Raw genomic sequence first — 19,572 nt, 5'->3', positions numbered from 1 at the left:
CCTTGGAAATCATGGTTAATTTTAGAGCAAAGAGTACAAAAGTCTGATTAATTTTTTATGAAATTTTAAAATTATGCCAAAATATGTAAAAATATTTTTTTTGGATCAATGGATTGGACAACTCCTAATTCTAAGTTACACACTCACACATGCTACAGTAAAAACATTAAAATCATGCTTATGATATATAGTTCTGGGTCTTGGTGGGTTTTTTTATTGGGTTCATTTAAAAGGACCGAGTGACTGACCAACTTGAACGTTAAGCCCAAAATCATAAAAAAAAAAAAATATGTTCTTCAACTTTCTCTGTCCAAATACAAAAAACTTGACTAGATTAAAATACTGTGCCTAATATTGAACAATGAACAAGGACTACTAAAAAAAAAAAAAAAAAAAACAAGGACTACTAATTATTTTTGTTTTGTAGGATAAAATAACTTTAAAAACATTTTTTTACGAATTTGTTTTATAAATTTTGTTTTGAGTTTAAAAAATAATTACTACCGAATAAAAGAAATTATTTGTTCATTTAAGGATGAAAACTACTTACATGTACTTTATTTCAGTATAACTTTTTGTAAATACCAAGTGACAAGTACTTTATTAGCCTTTCGCACATACAAAGTTTTATTAATTCAATTGTTATTATAGCTATTTTAATAGGTTCTTTGATTAAGTGGTGTGAATTTGATTTATTCTAATAATAAATGCATGGACTGCATTTTGCTATCAGTGGATACTTTGAAAATTCAGACAACTAAAAAATTAGTCACCGATCTTCAAGGTGGATACTTGGCTAAAAAAAGTAACTATTTACCTTTAGACAATTAAATTAAAAAAAAATATCAATTAATTAAAAAAAAATTAGATGTGGTGAAATAATGAATTTTCACTTATATATGCACTAAACATCTCCCGGAGTCACATACAAATTAAGAGATATATGTTGACACTAATATTTGATAGATGGCTAAGTTAACTTTAACAAGCATGTTTTCACTTTTCCTTATGATGTCACGTACATCTATCATCTTCTAATCTCATTTATATTAACATGTTACATTTAGGGCTGAAAGTGAGTTAAGACGGTTCATAAGTCAATTCGAACTCGACTCATTAATAGTTTGATAAGATGAATTTGTGAGCTGATAAACTGAGCTTGAGTTTGGATTTAACCTCATAAATTAAATGAGCCGAACTTGAGCATAAATAAACTCAACTCATTAACTCGTGAACTGGCTCAATTATATATATAATATTTAAAGTATAGATTAAATAAATATAGGATATGCATATTAATAATGTAAAATATACATATAAAATAGTAATATACAATATTACATATATATCAATGTTTTTAATTGTTTAAAATTATATAGATATTTTTTATATATAATTTTGATGTAGGACATAAATAAAAAATTTATAATTGATAAATAGATAATATATTAAATTTATCTTTTTTAATATTTTTTAATATATATAAGTTATAATTTATTGATATAGAATTATAGATTATGTTCCTATTATTTGAGCCAACTCGTGAGCTCGAGCCAGCTTGTGAGCTTTCGTTGAGCCGAACTTGAGCTTATGAAATAGACTCGATTGTTAATGAGTCGAGTCATGAGCCAAACTTAATTTTCGTGAGCCGAGCTTGATCTTGGTCTAGCTCGACTTAGCTCTATTCACTTTCAGTCCTAGAATTATTATTATTATTATTATTATTGGATTAATAGTTAAGACAATTCTTAAAAGATTAAATGTTTTAAATTTATATTGTAAAAAATATAATTGTGAATGTAATTTAATCTTTTTATTAGTTAGATAATGTCACGTGACATAATTATTCTGTAATGCGTTATCTAATTAGTAAAAGAACCCATTTGATATATAATTATATTTTTTAGGTACCAATTTAGAACATTCGATCTTTCAATAGTTAAATTAATGAACACATATCTTTGAAGAACTATATTTTGAGTATTAAAGCTATTATATATTATTTTATATATTTTGTTCTTGTTCTATATATGATCTATATATTACTATACATCAAATTAAAATGTCTTCTTGTTTTAAATCAATTGACAGTTGTGTTGATGATGAGAATTGAAATGGATGCAGAAAAAACTGAAGTTTGTGAGGATAGTTGGCTTAGACTTAAATCATGTGGAAGTGTGATTTGTTACAAAGAATGTGTGAAAAAATGGCCTACCTTCATATCTGCACGTTGCACATTTCTCAATTGCGTTTGTGCCTACGCTTGTTAATTAATTGATTATTATTAACTAAGAATTTTGAACAATGAACAAGGACTACGAATTATTTTAGTTTTGTAGGCTAAAATAACTTAAACTTTCTTAAATATTTCATGTTACTTAAAAGTCGAATTTGCTATTTAAAATATTTTAAAATTTAAAACTGTGATTTAATAAATAAGAAAATATAAGTAAATTGGGTTAGTCTATATTCTAGTAGTTAGTTTACTAGTCCTAATAATGTATTGATCAATCACAAACTTTTAAATAGAGCTTCGAATTTCGATTTTCGACGAATTAATTCTTGATCTGTCAATTAGAAGATACCGTAAAAAAAATTGAATAAAAAAATATAATAAAATAATAAAAACACAGTTTTATCAAATTAAATTAAGTATATATAAATATTCTTTTAATTAAACAATATAATTGCGGTCCAATAAGAAAATCTTTCATGAGCAATAACTTTTCATGAGTAGCAAGAGATAAGTACTTTAATTTCATTAACACACCAAATTTTATTATTTTAATTTTGCTTATATATACATCCCAAAACGCATCGAGATCGGTAGATAGATTAAGCATTGTTATATTGAGAACAGGGCACCAATTTGTTTGATAAATAATGGCAAAATTAAGCATGGCAAAGTTTTTTTCACTTTTTCTTTTGGTTTCAGGTTTGTTCAAATACATATCTAATATCTTGATTCATATCTCATGCATGTTAATATCTTCTTGTCCTAGCTTTATTAAAGAAAAAATGGTAACGTTTATGTTACCTAGATTATTTCTTTATCAATAATAGGCTTATCATTGTAATTATTTTTTAGCGAGTGTATATAAAGAGTATATAGTATATAAAGTGTAATAACTCAACAAACATTCTTTAAGAGAGATTTTTCATTCTATTCAACAATAAGAAGAACTTACCATCAACATTACAACTTGAGCAGCTTAGAACATGAAATTTTCTCCAATTTACATGAAAATGTGTTATTATAAGACTAATTGATGAATTGTAGTGTGTTTGCGGTGTTGTATGTGTCAGTGATGAGAAGTGAAGTGGGTGTGGTTAAAGGAAACAAATGTGGGCTTAAGATTTGGTACCTGGATAACTGCGTACCTGAAGATTGCTCTCAGCTTTGTGATAGGGATTTTGTACCTGGAGTAGTAGCTGTAATCTCAGATTGCCAGGCATCCACTTGTTTTTGCCAATATTTGTGCCAATAATAATAATGCGAAGATTTATATGCAATTATTTTCATATAAAGTTAATAGGTAAAAATTGTTAGATAAATTGATAGATTTGACTATATTATTGTCTAATGATTTTTTATTATTAATTTCACATGAAGATAACTGTATACAAATTTTTATCTAATAATAATAATAATATTTACATACATTTATTTTTATATAAAGTTGATAAATAAAAATTATTAGATAATTTAATAAATTTGACTAAATTATTATCTAATAATTTTTTACTATTAATTTTATATAAAGATAATTGTATATAAACTTTTGTTTAGTAATAATAATGATGATGAGGGAATGAAATGTCTATTTGTCTATCAATGCAAGAAGCAAAGAATAGAGATTTAAATCAATCTTCATTATTACATGTGTTAAAGTGTGTTATTCTTTCTTGATATATTAGAATGATTAGAATAGATATATCTCCTTAAGTAATTTTCTGCTCAAATTAAAGGCTATAGTATATATATTGAAGGTAAATTTAGCTATCAAACATTTAAGAAAAATAAAATACTCACCATACGAAGATGTGGTATAACTTGAAAAATATTAAGATATCGATAAATATATATGATATGTATGTGGCGGAATTAGACTAAATCTTGGAAATAGTAAAAAATTAATTTTGTAATATATGAAAAAAATTAAATTAAATATTTTAAAGGACTAAATTATTATTGTTGTTATTAATTCATTTGAAATACCATAAACGATTCCTATTATTTCTCAATTACAAATTCTTCTTAAATATTTTGAAAATAAATATGATTCAACAACAATAAAAGCATTACATGCATTTCAATGTTAATAAGACTGAAGGTAGAAGCGAAAGTGAAATATGATAAAATTATATAACTAACAATTATGTTTAAAATGGAAGCAGGAAAAAAAAAAGAATAAAGACCTGTAGAAAAAAAGAAAGAGGAGTTAAATCTCAATTTGACCCTTAAAATTTAGTTCAATGTCCAGAATAATTCTTACTATTTTATTGGCCTCAATTAGAATTCCCAAATTTGTAATTGTGGCTCCGACTTACTTTTGTGATTATCTCCGTCATTGGAATGCTGATCTGACGCAATTACATGACATGACGAACACTACTTAAACAACGGCGTATTGGTTTTGCACCCAAACCCTTTGGAAGCTACGTCATTTCAGTTTTTTGTGGGTTAAAACTCTCTTTCTTTTTACTACGACGATCATAAGTTGCAAAACATCAAGAAAATCTTTACACTACGTTGTTTCCAAAGGGTTTGGGCGCGAAACCAATGCACCGTCGTTTAAGTAGTGTCCACCATGTCATGCGATTGCGCCAGATCAGTATTCCAGTGATGAATAAGATGATCGCAGGGATAAGGCAGGGCCACAATTGCAAATTTAGGGGTTCTAATTGGGGCCAACAAAATTGTAGGGGATCATTCTGAGCATCCACCCATATTTCAGGGCCAAATTGAGATTTAACTCAAGAAAGAAAGAAGGAGAAAGATGGGTGGTGGTGGCAATGGGACTAGCAGTGTCAAAGTGATAAATTTGTGTGTGTTTGTATTAACGTTTGTCAAACTAGAGTTTGAATGAGAGTGGTTCTGTAGAATTGATTTTGGGTAGAAGTGAGTCTGTGCCAACATAATTTATGTTTGGCAATTTTATACTAAAATTGATTTTAATAAAATGAATATTGTTTAGATAATAGTAGTTAAAATTACTTTTAGATAGATAATTAGTTAATTACTAAAAAAATATTATATTTAATTATAATGTTATTTTTTTAGTATATTTAATTTTTTTATACTTCTTTTAATATATTTTTTATATAGTATTTTTTATAATACTCTATTTTAGTATGTTATAATTTTTATTATTATAATAAAATTAATAAAAAAACAAAATATACAAAAATACTAAAAATTGATAAAAAAAAATTAAAATATTTAAAATGACTTAAAACAAATTTCAATTTTTTTTTGAAAAAAACTATTAAAATTAATAATGATCATCAAAGTAAACACACGTTTAAGCTAATGCAGAAGCAACAATTTCTTGCTTCAAGTAAACTCAGTTTAGGTTACAAAATTACTCATGCGTTTAGAGAAAAAATGTTGCCAAACATAAAAAAATAACATTCAAAAAACTTAAAGGCACTCTTATCCTCTTAAATGCGTTTGTCAAACACACCAAATTTAGAGATAACAGAGATAAATTTATCTTGTACGTAACTTGAATTATCACGTATCAATATGTGGATGCCTAAAGTAAATATTATATATATGATTTTGATTCTATGAAGTTGAAAATTCGTTCCGTTTTTTTTTTTTTTTTTTTTTTTTTTTGATTCATTGGAAATCATGGTTAATTTTAGAGCAAAGAATACAAAAGTCTGATTAATTTTTTATGAAATTTTAAAATTATGTCAAAATATGTAAAAACATTAAAATCATGCTTATGATGTATAGTTTTGGGCCTTGGTGGGTTTTTTATTGGGTTCATTTAAAAGGACGAGTGACTGACCAACTTAAACGTTAAGCCCAAAATCATAAAAAAAAATTATGCTCTTCAACTAAACTAGAATACTCTGTACAAATACAAAACCTTGACTAGATTGAAATACTGTGCCTAATATTGAACAATGAACAAGGACTGCTAATTAATTATTTTAGGTTTGTAGGATAAAATAACTTAAAAAACATTTAAAAAAAAACATTTTTTTACGAATTTGTTTTATAAATTTTGTTTGAGTTTAAAAAATAATTATTGCCGAATAAAAGAAATTATTTGTTCATTTAAGGATGAAAACTACTTACATGTACTTTATTTCAGAATAACTTTTTGTAAATACCAAGTGACAAGTACTTTATTAGCCTTTCGCACATACAAAGTTTTATTAATTCAATTGTTATTATAGCTATTTTAAATTTTTAATAGGTTCTTTAATTAAGTGGTGTGAATTTGATTTATTCTAATAATAAATGCATGGACTGCATTTTGCTATTAGTGGATACTTTGAAAATTCCGACAACAAAAAAATTAGTCACCGATCTTCAAGGTGGTTACTTGGAAAAAAAAATAACTATTTACCTTTAGACAATTGAATTTAAAAATAAAATAAAATAAAATAAAATAAAATATCAATTAATTAAAAAAAAATTTAGATGTGGTGAAATAATGAATTTTCACTTATATATACACTAAACATCTCCCAGGGTCACATACAAGTTAAGAGATATATGTTGACACTAATATTTGATAGATGGGTAAGTTAAGTTTAACAAGCATGTTTTCACTTTTCCTTATAATGTCAGGTACATCTATCATCTTTTAATCTCATTTATATTAACATGTTACATTTAGGATTGGAAGTGAGTCAAGATAGCTTATAAGCCAGTTCGAATTCAATTCATTAATAGCTTGATAAGATGAACTTGTGAACTGGTGAGCTAAGTTTGAGCTTGGATTTGAGCTCATAAATTAAATGAGTCGAGTTTGAACATAGATAAATTCAGCTCATTAGCTCATGAACTGGTTCAATTATATATATAATATTAAAAGTATAAATTAAATACATATAGAATATACATATTAATAATGTAATATATAATGTTATATATATATATATACCAATGTTCTGAATTGTTTAAAATTTTACAGATATTTTTTATGTATAATTTTAATGTAGGACATAAATAAAAAATTTATAATTGATAGATAGACAATATATTAAATTTATCTTTTTAAATATATTTTAATATATATAAGTTATAATTTATTGATATAGAATTATAGATTATGTTCCTATTATTTGAGTCAACTCGTGAGCCCGAACTAGCTTGTGAGCTTTCGTTGAGTCGAGTTTGAGCTTATGAAATAGGTTCGATTATTAATGAGTTGAACTGTGAACCAAGCTTAATTTTCATGAGCCGAGCTTGATCTTGGTCTAGTTCGACTCACTTCCAGCCCTATTATTATTATTATTATTATTATTATTATTATTAGATTAATAGTTAAGACAATTCTTAAAAGATTAAATGTCTTAAATTTATATTGTAAAAAATATAATTGTGAATTCAATTTAATCTTTTTATTAATTAGATAATGTCACGTGACATAATTATTCTGTTATGCGTTATTTAATTAGTAAAAGAACCAATTTGATATATAATTGTATTTTTTAGGTACCAATTTAAAATATTCGATCTTTCAATAATTAAATTAATGAACACATATTTTGAAGAACTATATTTTGACAATTAAAGCTATTAAATATTATTTTATATATTTTGTTCTTGTTCTATGATCTATTACTATACATCAAATTAAAATGTCTTCTTGTTTTAAATCAATTGACAGTTGTGTTGATGATGAGAATTGAAGTGGATGGACAAAAAACTGAAGTTTGTGAAGATAGTTGGCTTAGACTTAAATCATGTGGAGGTGTGATTTGTTACAAAGAATGTGTGAAAAAATGGCCAACCTTCATATCTGCACGTTGCACATTTCTCAATTGCGTTTGTGCCTACGCTTGTTAATTAATTGATTATTATTAACTAAGATTTTTGATTTGCTTGGTTGTGATAAAAAGCAAAATTTTTCTTTTAACTTTGAAGTTAAAAATTGTGGTTATTATCTAAAGTAGTAACAAGTGCTGGTATGTGTGTAACTTGATCATTGTTAAAGAAATAAGTTGGTGGTGGTGATTTGAATAATTAAGTTAATTAAGTTGTAATTGTTGACTTTATCAAAATTGAATGAATAACTAGTTTAGCTATAATATTTGACCTCCGTTTTGAAAGTTTTAAAAATAATTTTTATGAATTTTTAATTTATAAAAAGTAGTAGTATTAATGTCTGATGTAATTTTTAAAATTAAATTGTAACTTTTTAAAAAATTATTTAGGAGATTATAAAAAAATTAAAAAAAAGATTTCTTTCATAATACTATTACTTTTTATCATATTTTTATAAAATAAGCACTTTTAATACTAAAAACTCAAACACAAAATAACTTATTTATAAGCTATTTTTAATATAACTATTTATTATTTAAACTATATTTTTAAAAAGAACTTAATTAAGTTGTTTGCCTAAACTAAACCTTAATGATTTAGGGTGATAGTGGTTGGTCCTGGTGGGGATTAAGATTAGTTGGGATAGGTTAGGAACTAAGGGATAAGAATTAGGATTAAGGATAAATTAAAAAAAAATGACCATTAAAAATTGAACAATACAGATAAAATTAAAATTTAATTTTAACATTAAGAGTAAAATTAAAGCAAATTAAATATTAAAGATATATTTGAAAAGATTAAAAAATATTAAGGAAAAAAAAAACGTATTTTATCCAAGTTTTAGATGGGTTTTAGGTACCAAAACTTGAAAATATGCTTGAATTAATATTAAATGAACTTAATTCAATTCCAAAAAATATAATTTAAAAGATAAAAATTATCTCACACTTACAAAATATTTAAAAATTATATTCTTAAGAGATATAAGATTTATAATAAAGTGAAAGACTTAAGTGGGTGGTCATTCGGCGAGCAAATAAATTAGAAATATTATCATCACCAACAATGTATTTTTACTCTTTTTTGTTATTCATACCTAATAACCTAAAGCTCACAAATGACTGTAATCTTGATCATTGACTTGAGAAACAAGAAAGATAAATTTGTAAAAAAGAAGAAATCGGATAAGAACACAGAAATAAGATTAAATGAAAACAATTTATATGAATTAACAACAAATATTTTTTGGAATTTTTTCTCTTTATTCATTCATATATCTAAAAGTTCACAAAACATCGAACAGACACAATACTCAACTACACTAGCTAAATCACTGTGGACATTTTTTGCAACATACATGAGCTTGGGATGAATAAAATAGTTTTAGTAAATTTTGTTGATTTTTGTTAAAAAATAAAATGTTTTTCTTTCAAATAAAAAAATTGGTTAATAATGACATGATTTCAATGCACTTGCTATTTGTTAATGGTGCTTGTAACAAATTGTAACGGATCAAACAAGAAGATTATCGTCAAACAGCACAAAATAAGATAGTTAATGCCATAATATAAGTTAGTTTAACGCGTAGCCACAACAGCACAAATTAAAATGTAGTCATCATAATATATATGAGTATAGGTTAATCAGTGTATTCCTATGCATGTTAGAATATCATCTTTCGAATAAAACATTTTTTATTATATTGTAACTTCGTTATTAGTTAAATATTCACTTTTAGATATTTTTGAAATAAACAAATGACTAGCATAATGTTAGAAAAAAAAAAAAAACAGTGCGAATTTATTTTATTTAATATTTATTAATTATTATAATAATTAATAAATATTAAATAAGATAAATTATGACTTTTTATTATTATTTTTTAATTATTAAACATTATCACATGTTAATTATTTTCACAATTATAATAGTGCATTATAAATTTTATAATAGGTTAGATTTTCTATGTCTTTTGTTAATTCTCTCCATTTTAGATTAAGTTTCACTTTGAGAGTTCTCTCTCTATAAGAGATTTGTCTTTATTTAGAAAACAAATTAAATTTTAACTTTAAAATTAGGCCAATATATATTTTGATGATAGGCTAATTTGATTTAGTAATTTTAGACAATAAATTAATTTGTGGGTTAATTTCTAATTGCAAGAATTTTCAATCTTAATAAAAACTGACTTTAGTTTTAAAATTAAGCAAAAAGCATATGTATGGATGATGGATTGAATGATTGATCATTATGATCTTATAATTTTGAACTGTGTTACAATTTTTTATTATAATAGTCAATAAATAATTATTAAAAAATATTTAAAGAACAAAAAATAATAAAACATTCATAACATACATAACTAAAAAACATTTGAAAGTAAAAAAAATTAGGATAAAAAACTATAATATTTAAAATTTAGAATATAAAATTAGAATTTATAATTAAGTATCCCTAGTAACGGGTGGCTGGTGGGATATTATTGGCCAAGGATGGTAGTAGTTGATTGGCAATAGTGGATGAAATGATAGTATTAAAACAAAAAAATAAATAAATAATAAAAGAATAATTTTTAAAAAAATTATGATTAAATAAGTGATGAAATTTTTTTGTGAAGGTTCGCGATGTTGATGGTGGTAGTGCTAGTGGTTTGAACTTTGTATCGGATGACCTTCCACTCGCATTATGATCGTTGCACTGTGCTAGTTTAATGCAAGACATGGATGTTGAGGATGAGAAATCCGATGAAGAGTATATTGTTGATGGCCACAAAAGTGGTTCTTCTGACGATGACAACGACAATGAGTTTATACCTAAGACTCCTATTGGTGGATCAATTCGATTTTTGCTTGCTCCGCATCAAATTCCAGAGTTATCATCTGTACCTAGTCACTACTATACATTGAATTTGGATGCGATCCACGAGGAAATTTCGTATTTGAATATGGGAACCGATGATTAGAACACCGACAATGGTGTGGAGTTTTGTGTTGGTCACAGATTCAGGAGCAGAGAGGTAGTGTTGCAAGGCCTGAAGAATTACTGCATTCGGAGAAGTGTCGAGTATCGAGTAGTCGAGTCGGATCGGTTAACATACCACGTACGTTGCCGGCAATTTATGGAAAGTTGTTCTTGAAGTCTCTATGTCGTCCTCTGACAGAATATGGGATATTGGTGAGTGTTATTGTATTTTAATTCGTTGTCTTCTTCGTCGTTCTTATTTTGGTTAGATTTTAATTTGACTATATTTCAAATGGTTAGGAAGGTGTGTAAATTTGGTGGACCACACAAGTGTCTGGCCCCTACCATGTCACAAGATCACCAACAGTTGGACAGCAACCTCATATGCAGAATCATCCTGCCACTCATACAGTCTAGTCCATCAATGATTATTCCTGTTCTATAGAGTACAGTGAGACAGAGCTATCACTTTAAGCTGTCGTACAGAAAAATTTGGGTGGAAAACAAAAGGCACTTGCACAAATATACGATGATTGGGAGGAGTCATACAACAAGGTACCAGGGTTGCTCTAAGCATTGCAGACTTGTCTCCCTGGAACGGTATGTGACATCAGTGCGGTGACGTATTATCATGGCCACTTGATGGTGAGCGATTGTGGTCAGTTCGACAAGGTGTTCTGGTCATACCCTTTATGCATTGAAGCTTTCAAGCATTGTAAGTTATTCGTTTATGTAGATAGCACGCACTTGTATGACAAATATAGTGGAGTGTTGCTAATTACAATTGCACAGGATAGTAACAGTAATAACCCACAGAGGATATTTAGCAATTGCATAATTTGTGTTGCATTTCATATGTACTAGTAGCGTACTATTCATTTGAGGTTACATTATGTATCGTTGTTATTTTGTTTTATTTAGCAATCAAACTGCCTATGTTTTATGTTCTATTACGATAATTTGCATACATAACCTTAATTAAGGCATGGATAGTAACTAAAAAACAAGATACATAAAACAAAGACAAAAATAAAAGAGTACATCATCATTATAATGTAAAATTTTGGTACAAAATATTGTACTTTGGAGTAATACAGGATAAATTACTAACTAATCTAACAACATGTACTGTCGATTATGGATGCTGGTCCCTAGGATAATGAAGGTGATGTCCAGTGCCACAGGGGGAGAGACTGGGTTTGGCGAGGTGGTCTGCAGCCTCGCGAGTCCTGAGGAGCCAGTGGTGGTAGAAGGGTCACTGCATGTAACAGTGGCAGAGGAGGCTGTAGATCAGTCGGTTGTATCTGGAAGTGTGGTGGCGGTGGTGGATACTGAGGTGGGGGAGGTAACCAATGTGAAGTAGTCATCAGTTGGTCGTAGTAAACGGAAGGAGGTGTAGTATACTAAGACCCCCAGCCAGAAATTTGGTCCATAGGAGGAGTTGGCACCCGAGAACATCTGAGGCACCCAAACCGAAGTAGTCACTGGTGGGGCAGAGAAAAGTACACCATAGGCGAAACTGCTCTGCAATCTACTGCATCGTCTGCTGGTCAGCCGTCCGAACCTGAAATACCTCGTCAAACTATTTCACCCACCATGGATTTCTTTTGATGGTTGGACAAGACACCCAAGTCCACCCAATCAGGTAAAACCATGAATAAGATAAATCACTTAATAAAAATTCGTAAATACCCTCAAATTAACGTATATTCATAATTAAAATATTTATTTAAAAAAATCCAAAAATCAAGATTCATATTTCATTGAATTCTTTAAACTATTATTAGATATATCATGTGTCACTTCTAAAGAGATTAAATAAAATATTTATTTTCAAATATTAATAAAGTTATTTATACAGTAATCATAAGTTCTAACTAAAATATTTTATATTAATCTATCTTTTTAATTTATCGTATTTGTGTTTGAATATTTTAATCAATACTTAAGATATAAAACTTTACCAATAAAAGATTAATATTTTATATGTCTATTTCTCATTAATTTGTAAAAATATTTTGTCATAAGGTATAAACATATTACTTTATGATGATACTACGAATCTTCGCTTATATATATATATATATATATACACCCTGCACGCATCTACATAAAAGATATTGAAATTAGTAGACTAAATGGCAAAATTAAGCATGGCAAACCTTTTTTCACTTTTCCTTTTGGTTTCAGGTTTGTTCACATATCTAATATCTTGATTCATATCTCATGCATGTTAATATGTTCTTGTCTTAGCTTTATTAAAAAAAAAATGGTAACATTTACATGAAAATGTGTTATTTATAAGACTAATTGATGAATTGTACTGTGTTTGCGGTGTTGTATGTGTTAGTGATGAGAAGCGAAGTGGGTGTGGGTGAAAAAGTCTTTGAATGTGGGCGTAAGTTTTGGGACACGGATAACTGCGGAGGTGAAATTTGCCGGGACCTTTGTGTGAAGAACCATGGGATTTCTGAACCATGGGCAGTTGTATGGGCAGAGTGCCAGGGATCTCGCAGTTGTTTTTGCCAATATTATTGCTTTCTAACCGGGGAGAAAATATAGTAATAATGATGGTAGTAATTAGACGGAAATTCAGTTGTTTTTATATGAAGTTAATAGGAAAGAATTGTTAAATAATTTGACAGATTTAACTAGATTTTTATTTATCAATTTTCGACTATTTACTTTACATAAAACAACTGCATGTGAATTTCTACCTAATAATAATAATAAGAAGAAAAAAAATTCTAAACGATTCCTGATAATTACTTCAAAATACAACGAGGTCTTTGATAAAAAAAATATTCAACTCGACTCTTGGATTTTATTTTTATGAGACTGATTAATCTCTGTGTCAGTATTTTTTTTTTTTTTTTACACAAGAACTAATCAGTACTATAAAAATAAAAATAAGGAGTTAAGTTGGGTATTTTTTTTGTTTGAGGTCTTATAATCCCTTTGAAGTAATTATCAATAGTGGAGTTAGGTATTTATAATAATAATAATAATAATAATAATAATAATAATAATAATAATAATAATAAGTGAATGAAATGTCTATTTGTCTCGATGCAAGAAGCTAAGAATAGAGATTTAAATAATTTTTCATTATTACATGTGTTGAAGTGTGTTATTCTTTCTTGAAATATTAGAAGGATTGGAATAGATATTGTGTGCTATTATCACTCTTTAAGTAATTTTCTGCTCAAACTAAAGACTATATAATACATATATTATTGAAGGTAAATTTAGCTATCAAACATTTAAGAAAACTAAAATACTCACCATACGAAGATATGGTATAACTTGAAAAAAAAAATTAAGATATTGATAACTAGAATATGTATGTGGCGGAATTAGACTAAATTTTGGGAGGAGCAAAAAATTAATTTTGTAATATGAAAAAAGATTAAACTAAATATTTTAAAGGACTAAATTATTATTGTTATGATTAATTCATCTGAAATACCATAAACGACTCCTATTATTTCTCATCAATTACAAATTCTTCTTAAATGTTTTGAAAATAAATATGATTCAACAACAATAATAAAAGCAATACATGCATGCATTTCAATGTTAATAAGACTGAAGGTAGAAGTGAAAGTGAAATATGGTAAGCTTATATAAATAATAACAAATATATTTAAAATGAAAGTTTAAAAAAAAATAAAAAGAAAAAGAATGAAGACTCACAGAAAGAAAGAGAGAGAAAAGAAGAAAGATGCGTGGTGGTGTCAAAATTTGTTAATATGACACGTTAAGTAATATTATAATACACTTTTAAGAGTTTTAATTGACTATTAATATAATAAATTTATGAAATTAGATTAAATTAAAACCTAATTGAAAGAAAAAATCGAAGTATTGAAATCCTTCAATTTGAGATTGATTTGATCTAATTTTCTAAATCAATCATGTTAATATTCAATTAAGATTATTAGGTGTATGTTGTGATGTTACTTAACATTAACCACATCAATAAATTTTGGCTCTGTTAGTAGTAAAAGTGATAGAAAGACAAACATGATTAACTTAAAATTTTTAAAGGATAAATTTGATTAAAAATAATTTTTAATGACCAATTTAAAAAATAAATGATCGTTCAGAGATTGATTTGATCATTTACGTTTTATAATGTAATACTTAAAATTAAGGCAGTTTAATTCATTTAAAAAAAATTAAAAATATTATTTATTTATTAATTATATTTGAGTATAATAATTTAAAAATATTTTTTATTATTATATTAAAATATATTTTTAAATTTGTTAGAAAAAAATAAAAATGGTAACCTTTTGAGAAATTTCTTTTTTATTTTGTAGTATTTGTATTTTTGCTTGAGAGATTTACTAAGCACATACACTAATTTTTTTTTTATTTTAATAAAAAAATATTTTCCTTACCGCTTAATACAACCAATATTTAATTGACAAATATCATTTACAAACTTAAAATATACTAATGTATGAAGGCATGTGAGCTGGAAAAAAGTGTTAAAATTCTATCCAAGGGTTTATTTCTCTATTTTAAACTACTTACCGAATTTAATATTATAAGAATAAGATAAGACATTTTCGTCAGAATGATGAAGTGTATAACCCATTATATATTCTTTGAATTAAAAAATATCATATGCGGTCCAGTAAATAATAATAATATATATATATATATATATATATATATATATAAAATGAGAGAATCAAGTTGAGTTGGTCGAGTGATCAATTTATTCGTTCGCTTAAATATGTATTAGAGATTTAAATTTTGTTTTGTATATGCAGTAATTTTTTTTTATCAAAAATATAGAAAGACTTGAATTTACAATTTTTTAAATGAATATAAAAAATTATGTCATTTAAATTATAATTTATATTATTAATATATATGATAATTCATTGACCAATAAATTTTAAAAAAAAACTCATTAAATTATATTATAAATTAATTAATTTTTAATCTATATATATATATATATATATATATAGGAAAAGTATAGGTCAGAGTACCAACATATTATCTGCCAATTTCTGTCAATTCTTATTTATAATTGTATTTTATGAAAGTGTGTTCGTTGATGTGTCTAATAATTAATATATTTTAAATACATATATAAAAAGACACATCCAGAAAATATATCTATAAAGACACTTCTATTAAACACAGCTATAAAAAAGATATTTTTATTAGACACATTCACAAAGACACTTCTATAAAGCACAATTATAAATAAGAGTTGGCGGATATGCTGTTGGTAACGTAGCGAACCGATATATATATTATGAGAGATTGGAAGCTGCCCCCTACTACCTACGTACATGTTAACTTTTCATAGCAACCGATTAGTACTACTGTACTAGTACTTTGGTTAATTAATTTACTCACCAAATTTTATTGTTTTAATTGTTATAACTATGATAATATTAAATTTAATTGTGGTTAAATAACTGTAGGAGTTAGTGCTTAAATATTAAATAATAATAATAATAATAATAATAATAATAATAATAATAATAATAATAAACGTTTTCAAATAATCATATAGTATTATCAAATAATGTTATATCTGACAAGATTAAATAAGAGGAAAGAAAATAAAAAAAATAAAAATAAGTAGAATTATTTATGTATTATTTGAATGGATAAAAAATAAATAAAAAGATAATAGAAAAAAAAATTAGTTTAAAAAAAATAAAAAAATTATAATAATATAAAATTATATTAATATCTTTATTATAAATAAAGTATAAATATTTTTATTTTTTATGTTTTATTACATTTTATAAATATTATAAAATATTATAATTTTATATATTTATTTTAAATTATTTATCTAATACATATAATTAATATTTAAATATAAATCTCTATTATTACCATAATATATTAAAATTAAATTTATATTAATAATTATTAACAATAATATAATTAAGGATAGTATTAAAAATACAAAAAATATAATATTTTCTTTCTTAATTTTTTGTTTGTGATGGAATGAACATTTTTTTAGTGAAGTCTATACAAATTTTTTTTTTATAACTAAACAAAAAAATATTATTTTTCATTATTTTTTTATTTATTTTTTCTCCATTCGTTTTCTTTCCAACCAAACACAGTACATGTGTAGATTTCTACAACTAAGCTCATTTATATAATAATCATAAGTTTTAACAGGTATGTATGTATTGTTATTAAGAATCTTGGTTTATATATATACACCGACGCATATAGAAATTAGTAGACGACTAAGCATCTTTATATGGAGACAGTGTTTGATAAATGGCAAAATTAAAGATGACAAACTTTTTCACACTTTTCGTTTTGCTTTCAGGTTCAAAAATATCATCTTCATATATATATTGTTTTCCTTGCTCTATTTATTATTATTATTATTATTATTATTATTATTATTATTATTATTTTAAAATGTGTTATTTATTTAAGACTAATAATTGAATCGGTAATATTAGAAAAAAAAATCAAAACTTATTTTATTTAATATTAATAATTAATAAATATTAAATAAAATAAATTTTAGTTATTTTTAATTTTTTTATTATCAAAGATTTATGTAATTGAATTGTGTTTGGGTGTTGTATCAGTGACAAATGAAGGTGTTGTATCTGTTTTGTCGCCCTATTTTCTGGCGTTTTATGAAACTGTCGCGAAATGTTTTGCGGCGGTTTGAAACTGTCGCTAAACGGCTCCAAAAACTGCCGCTAAATGATATTTTTGTTGTAGTGAATGAGAAGTTGTCGCAATGATAACTGGCACGGCTTTAACTGCGAAACTGAAACTTCTTGCTACGAGCATTGTTTGAAGAACCAAGGGGATTCTGTGGCATTCTCGTCACTTTGTTTAGGACCTCACAATTGTTTTTGCCAATATTGGTGCCTACCACCGGGGGAGAAGATATAATAATAATAATATTACGAGAAATGTTTGAGGGTTATTAAAATTTTTTGTATTTGGTTATTATATTTAGTTGTCAATTTAATTTTTTTTTAGTAATTTAATAATATATTTTGAATTAATATTTTTAAATATTAATAATTAATTGATAACAAAAAAATAAATTCTGATAATTTTTTAATATTTTTTAATAATAATAACGAGTGAATAATGAAATGTATTGTATATTTGGCTATCGAAAAGTTAAGATTAAAGATTTAAATCATTCTTCGTTATATTATGCAAAATAGACAAATAAATTTTAGATTTTTTTATCACAAAAATAAATAATTTTTTTTATTAAATTAAAAGTAAATTTTGCTTTTTCAATATTTAGTTTTAATTTAGTTAGAATTTTATATTATTTTTAATTATTTCATCAACATAATTATACGAGTGATAAAATTTTATTAGTTATCTATTAATATGATACCGGTTTTATTTCATCAATCAATTTCAATGCACATTTTAATTCTAATTCAATTCATTTCTTTTTTTTTTTACCAAAGATATGGAGATTCGAACCTGCAATATCTTAGATGAATATGAAGAGACTATGTCATTTGAGTAATTCAATTCATTTCTTAAAAATATTCTCCATTAAAGATGTTTTTAGGATGAATCTTCCGCATATTATTTACATAGTACTATAATTTTTTTTAAAACAATGGGATCAAAAAATAAATAATATTTTGAACAGTAGTATAGAAATTGTTATCTTAGGATTAATTTTTTTATTAATTGTAATTCACATTTCACAGTTACAATTTTAATTAGGATTTATATTTATTTTTTTACAATCTTAAAGACAAGATTGTTTTGAAGAAGAGAGTAATGTTAGAATTAGTATTGAGTTTATAGCCCAATTAGATAATTATATTATAAATAAGAATAGAATATACTAATATAAATATACATAATGTAATTAAAAACTCTAATTTTTTTCTTGATCCTAATTCTAAAAAATTTTATTTTATTCTTTCTAAATTTCTATCTAATTTTCTCTATTTCTTAATACAATTTCGTACCATATATCTAATAATAAAATAAATTATTTATAATATACTCTTATTATTAACTTTTCATAAATATCAAACATTAATTACTTCTTGTAAATACCAAATTTTATTAATTCAATTGATAATATATCTAATAATTAAATCCAATCGATTTGGAGTTCTGATTCATTTTATAAATTAAATACAACTTTATGTATTAAAAGATTTTAAAATTTAAAATTATGATTTAATAAATAGAAAAATATAGTTAAATTAAGTTAGTCTAATAGTTAGTTTATTGGTCCCAATAATATATTAATTAGCCATAAATTCTTAAATGAAATTCTGATTCTCGACATATTAGTCCTACACTTGTAGATTAGAAAATTCCGTAAAAAACCAAAAAATAAATAAAAAAATATAATAAAATAATAGCAGCACAGTTTTATCAAATTAAATTAAGTATATATAAATATTCTTTTAATTAAACAATATAATTGCGGTCCAATAAGAAAATCATCATCAGCAATAACTTTTCATGAGTAGCAAGAGATAAGTACTTTCATTAATTAACACACCAAATTTTATTATTTTAATTGTTATAGACATGCTATTATTAAACTTAACTATTCACCTTTTTAGATAAAA

The sequence above is a fragment of the Arachis ipaensis genome, chromosome B9, assembly GCF_059453495.1.
Source record: "Arachis ipaensis isolate K30076 ecotype BB chromosome B9, ASM5945349v1, whole genome shotgun sequence".
Classification (NCBI taxonomy): domain Eukaryota; kingdom Viridiplantae; phylum Streptophyta; class Magnoliopsida; order Fabales; family Fabaceae; genus Arachis; species Arachis ipaensis.
The sequence above is the reverse complement of the archived record's forward strand: the minus strand, read 5'-3'. Positions refer to the sequence as shown.